The sequence below is a fragment of the Elephantulus edwardii genome, unplaced genomic scaffold, assembly GCF_000299155.1.
Source record: "Elephantulus edwardii isolate Elephantulus edwardi_28Jun2011 unplaced genomic scaffold, EleEdw1.0 scaffold00071, whole genome shotgun sequence".
NCBI classification, from domain to species: domain Eukaryota; kingdom Metazoa; phylum Chordata; class Mammalia; order Macroscelidea; family Macroscelididae; genus Elephantulus; species Elephantulus edwardii.
Window position 1 is genome coordinate 5,424,575 of NW_006399821.1, and position 5,642 is coordinate 5,430,216.

Consider the following 5,642-nt stretch of genomic DNA (forward strand, 5'->3'; position numbering starts at 1 on the left):
CACAATGACTGGCACACTAGAGTACCTTGCTGTAGTCATTGTGTCAATTCACCTGATTGTCTTCCTCCATCTTACCATCCCTCAACCTTCCAAAGCGTGATGTCTCTAACAACATGCCCAACGAAACTATCAACTTTATTTGTTCTTTTTTTTCCCAATAATTTTAAATTTATTAATATCAACCCTTCATTTCCCCACTTCTTCTTTCATCAGTCTTCTAAGACAAGTGTTCTGGGTTGATACTTGGGGAAGTAGAGCTTCTTTACAAAGAGATTGTATATTTTATTTGTGAGTTCCCCATTTAGGAATAGAGGCACAGATTCTGGCTGCTTCATGCTGCAAAAGAGTATTTAAGTAAAGGGATGGGAAACAAACTTTTTTTTTTTTACACTGGCAAATAAAAAAAAATATACAAAATTACCTGCCCCCATTTTCCTACAGATATTATAGGTTCAGTTTCCTTTATCACAACATCAACATATGTATTTTCGAGTAACAAGTCTGTTGTGGTTAATAGTGTTGCTTCTAAATTTCTGCAATGAGACAAACACTGGATTCATGCCACATCAAATAGACAAGACTGCTTTTTTCAGCTTTTCTATTTCCACTTGTAGATTACTTTACATTGCCTTCTCTTCTCCCAAATCTTTTCGTACTTTTTTCTGGTTCTTTCCTAAAAAAAAATACCATGATCCTTTTTTAGGGCTTCTATAAGGTAGAGCAAGTTGAAAAGGTATGGAGATAGGATGCATCCCTGGCGAACGCCCTTCCCAATTTTGAACCATGCAGTGTTCCTTTGCTCTGTTCTGACGACTGCCTCCTGGTATAAGTATAGGTTTCGCATTAGAACGATCAAGTGTTCTGGGATTCCCATTCTTCTCAGAGTCAGCCACAGTTTGTTATGATCTACACAGTCAAATGCCTTTGCATAGTCAATGAAACACAGATAGACATTCCTCTGGTAGTCTCTGCTTTCAGCTAAGATCCATCTAACATCAGCTACAATATCCCTAGTACCACAACCCCTCCTAAACCCAGCCTGGACTTGCGGCAATTCTCTGCTGATGTGCTGTTCCAGTCGTTTTTGGATAATCTTCAGTAGAATCTTGCTTGCATGTGAAATCAATGAGATTGTTCTAGTTTCCACACTCTGTTGGATCGCCCTTCTTTGGAATGGGAACAAATATAGATCTCTTCCTGTCAGTTGGCCAAGTGGTTGTTCTCCAGATTTCGCACAACTTGGTGAGCACGTCCAGGGCAGCATCTGTTAGCTGAAATATGTCAATTGGTATACCATCTATTCCTGTAGCCTTATTTTTTTCCATTTCCTTCAAAGCAGCCTGAACTTCTTCTTTCATCATATGAGCTGTTGCTCATATGTTGTTTCATGAAATTCTTCTGTGTCTGCCAATTCCTTTCGATACAGTGATTCAGTATATTCTTTCCATCTTCTTTTAATACTTTTAATACTTCCTGGATCATTTAACATTCTGCCGAAAGCATCCTTGATTATAGCAACTCGAGGTTTGAATTTGTTCTTCAGTTCCTTGAGCTTAAGAAATGCTGAGCGAGTTCGACCCTTTGGATTTTTTGACTCCAACTCCTTGCACATTTCATTGTAATATTTTGCTTTGTCATCCCGTGCTGCCTTTTGAAATCTTCTATTCAACCCTTTAGTATCTTAAATTCTTCCTTGTGCTCTGGCTTCTCTGCGCTCCAGTGCAATTTTCAGAGTCTGTTCTGACATTCGTTTTGGTCTCGCTTCCTCTTCTGTCTTTGCAATGACTGTTTTGCACTCTTCCTGGATGCAGAACAGATTATCCGGGAGGCTGGGGTCTATGAGGAGAAATGTGGGGTCAAGATTGGTGGACGATCTATCAACAATCTGCATGATGCAGATGACACAACACTGCTTGCTGAAACTGAGGAGGACCTGAAGCACCTGCTGCAGAGGGTCAAGGACTGCAGCCTCCAATAAAGATTGAGGTGCAATGTCAAGAAGACAAAGATTCTCACCACTGGACCAATTGGCAGCATCAGGATGGATGGTGAAGAGATTGAGATTGTACACAGCTTTTGTTTGCTTGGCTCCACAGTCAACACTCTTGGCACCAGTAGCCTGGAAATTAAAAGACGTATTGCCACGGGAAAGTCTGCTGTTAAGGACCTCTCCAAAGTACTGAAGAGCAATGGTGTCTCTCTGGAGACTAATGTGGATCTGGTACAGGCCATGGTCTTCGCAATCACTTGTTATGCATCAGAGAGTTGGACAATGACCAAGGAGGATAGAAGGAGAATTGATGCCTTTGAGCTGTGGTGCTGGAGAAGAGTATTAAGAGTACCACGAGCTGCTAGGAAAACAAACAGATTCATCCTGGAAAGTGTTAAACCGGGTGGCTCCTTGGAGGCAAGGATTCTGAGGTTCTGTCTAACATACTTTGAACATGTTGTGAGGAAAGACCGGTCCTTGGAGAGGGACATCATGCTTGGGAGGGTGGAGGGACGGCGCAGGAGGGGAAGGCCCTCTATGAGGTGGATTGATTCAGTGACTGGGATAATCGGGATGAGAGTGTCAGAGACAGTGTGATTGGCACAGGACAGAGCAGAGTTTAGGGCTGTTGTACCTAGGGTCACTGTTAGTTGCAAGCAGCTCGACAGCACATAACAACAACAACAATAAGGTAGAGCAGTTCATTTATCTGTGCTTTACATTCATTCACGGGATTTTTCTTCTCACCCTGTTATTTTAGCTTTGATATCTAATGGAGTTAGGAAAGCAGTTGTATTTGGCTTAGAAACAGTGTTTACAGGTATAACAAGGGACACAGATGGCTGAGATAGCTTTAGAGGGCAGCATGTATCCTTTTTTTAATTTCAGACTGCTTTAAGTTGACACTATCTTCTTCCTTTTTTTGGTATTTTCAAGATTTTTCGTGGACTTTGAGTTGGAGAAAGTCCCCCATTGTAGCGGTCAGACAACTTCCTCCCAGGTGTCTTAGGTCTATTTGCAACGATATGAAGTAAGTTTTCTGAGAATGTTATATCATCAAAATTTACAAGAACAAATTGGAGAAAAGTGGGATAATCTCCGGACACATAAAAAGGGAAACATGGCAAATGGGATAGGAAACAAAATTTGTTTCTTTCACACTTCTTGCTACAAAGGAGGTTAGTTCTACTGATTTTGGCCTAAGTGGTAGTTGAGCAGAATCTAGCTTTGTTTTTCATACTGGCTCCATTTCAAATTTTGATGAAATGATAGAAACACCCCCCCCACCCCCATTCACCTTGGTGATAGGAGGTGGTGGAGGATCTGCTTTTTTCAGGTCCCTTTGGAAGGACTATTCCAGGAGATCTTAATAAAATATTGGATTGGTGGTTGGAGAAGGCTTCTTGGGTGGAACTTGTGGAGCAGCTGGTTTAGGTTCTCTTCCAGAGCTGATTCACCTCTTTCTTCAGGCTTTATTGAAAAATATCTCTTTTTTTGCGGCTATCAGCTCTGGCTTTGGAGCTGGATCCTTAGCAGAAGGTGATGGTTTCTTTGGTGTCGGAAATTTTCTATCTTCTTTATTCATCAGAACAGCAAAATTGTCTGGAAATACTCCTTCTTTACCATTAAGTTCACCCTTCCACGAGCCAGTTTGGATTATCTCCTCTTCTTTCAAAGTAAGTTCATCTTCATTATTACCATCATAAGCACATAATGTTCTGTAGTATTCCTTAACCTCAGTGTTGGTTTTTGTTAACTCTGCACTCTGAGTTTTGGAGCCCATTGACTGCAAGAGTAAGGATTTTTCAATTTCTTTCCCTTCTATTTCATAACTTGATGTTTTTATCCTTAGTTTCACCGAGCCTTCCTTAAAAATATCTCCAAGTCCAATTGCCCGAATTTTCTTTGGCTGTGCAATTGATCCAGTTGCAATTTCGCTCCCATTATCCTGAGAGGGTAAGGGTGAGGTAGGCCCTGTCAAAACTGTTTCTGTGTCCTCATGAGCTTCATGAATTTCACCATCATCTGTGTTTTTTTTCCAATACTTTCACAGAATCTGAGGGAAACAGTTCAGATTATTGTTCACGGTTCCATTTCAACAGCTTTCTTCTACCTCTTCATTAATACCAATAATAACTTCCTACTTTCAGCTCTAGTTCATCCTCATGTTGTGGAATACACTCCAAGAGAACTTTACACTAATGTTTCTTGGTCTTCTTATGTTATTGGTTTGTGAATGTCACTGAATTCCTCCAACTGGAAGCCCATAGGTGCTTATGTGTTGTAAAAGACTTGCTACATTCCCATGCTTTCAGTTTGATTGGCAAATTGTCATCCTTGGATTCTGTCTCTCTCTTAGTTTCTGAGGAGATCAAGCATAGACCAGGAGAACATACTGAGGTTTACAGAGTGTAACCATCACTCCCTGCACTTGAGGATCTGCCAGCAGCATCATAATGTTTACAACTTAAAAGAACACACTAATTGTCCGACAGCAATCTATTGTGCAAGTCCACAGAAAAGCCAAGGAGAACCTGTGATCAGCGCTGCTTTGTAGTCTCTCATCATCCCATACGATGCTGCAGGCTCAAAGTAGCTAGACAGGGAGGCTCCACCCAGGGACTCGGCAGCTGCCCCCACACCCCAACAGTTTGTTTGTTCTTTTGACGGTCTGTGGGACATTTGGTTCTCTTTTTCCAACACCACAACTCAAAAGGCTCAATTTTTCTTCTGTCATCCTTATTCATTGTCTAGCTCTCAGATGCATAACAAGTGATTAAAAATGCAGTGAGTGGCCTGAATCAGGCATACCTTAGTCCTCAACTAACATCATTGTTCCTCAAAAATTTGGAGAGGTCCCTGTCTGCTGTCTGCTGACTTGCCCAATGCAGTATATCTCCTGAATTCCAGAAGGCTGGTACCAATTGTATTGATTGTGGGTCCAAGGAAAATGAAGTCTTTGAAGGTTTCAGTCTTTTCTCCATCTATCATGATACTGCCTATCAGTCCAGTGGTGAGAATTTTTGTTTTCTTGATGTTGAGATGTATTATCTGTTCCTATTCTCAAGAAAGTTGATCCAATAGAATGTGGAAATTATCAAACTATATATCATTAATATCAAACTAATTTCAAGCAAAATACTGCTGATAATTATTAAAAAAAATAGAAAACATTACATTTTCAGAAAAGTGACAGAAGATCAAGTTGTAGTTAGAAGAGACTAGCACCAGGGATATATTTACTGATGTCAGGTGGATCCTGGTTAAAAGCAAAGAGTACCAGAATAATGTCTATTTGTGCTTCATTGATTATTTAAAGGAATTGGATTGTGTGGATAGTAACAAATTATAGACGATATTTGAAAGAATGAAAATCCCAGAACACTTAATTGGGCTCATGAAAAATCTATGCCTCAACCAAGTGTTCTTTCTAGTGTTCTTTCACTAGAACAGAGAAAGGGAATATTATGTGGTTCAAAATTAAGAAAGATATGTGTCAGAGTTGTATCCTTTCTCCTCATCTATTCAATTCGTATGCTGAACAAACTATTCAAGAAGTTGGATTCTATGAATTATAATACAGTAGTAGGTTTGAGGAAGACTCATAAATAACCTTCACTATGGAGATGACACAAACCTGCTTGCTGAAAGT

At 40.2% G+C, this 5,642-nt stretch overlaps 1 pseudogene; it reads right to left on the reverse strand.

Moving 5' to 3' along the window:
• Nucleotides 1–566: 566 nt before the first annotated feature.
• Nucleotides 567–4,672, reverse strand: LOC102867440 (annotated as a pseudogene).
• Nucleotides 4,673–5,642: the final 970 nt, after the last annotated feature.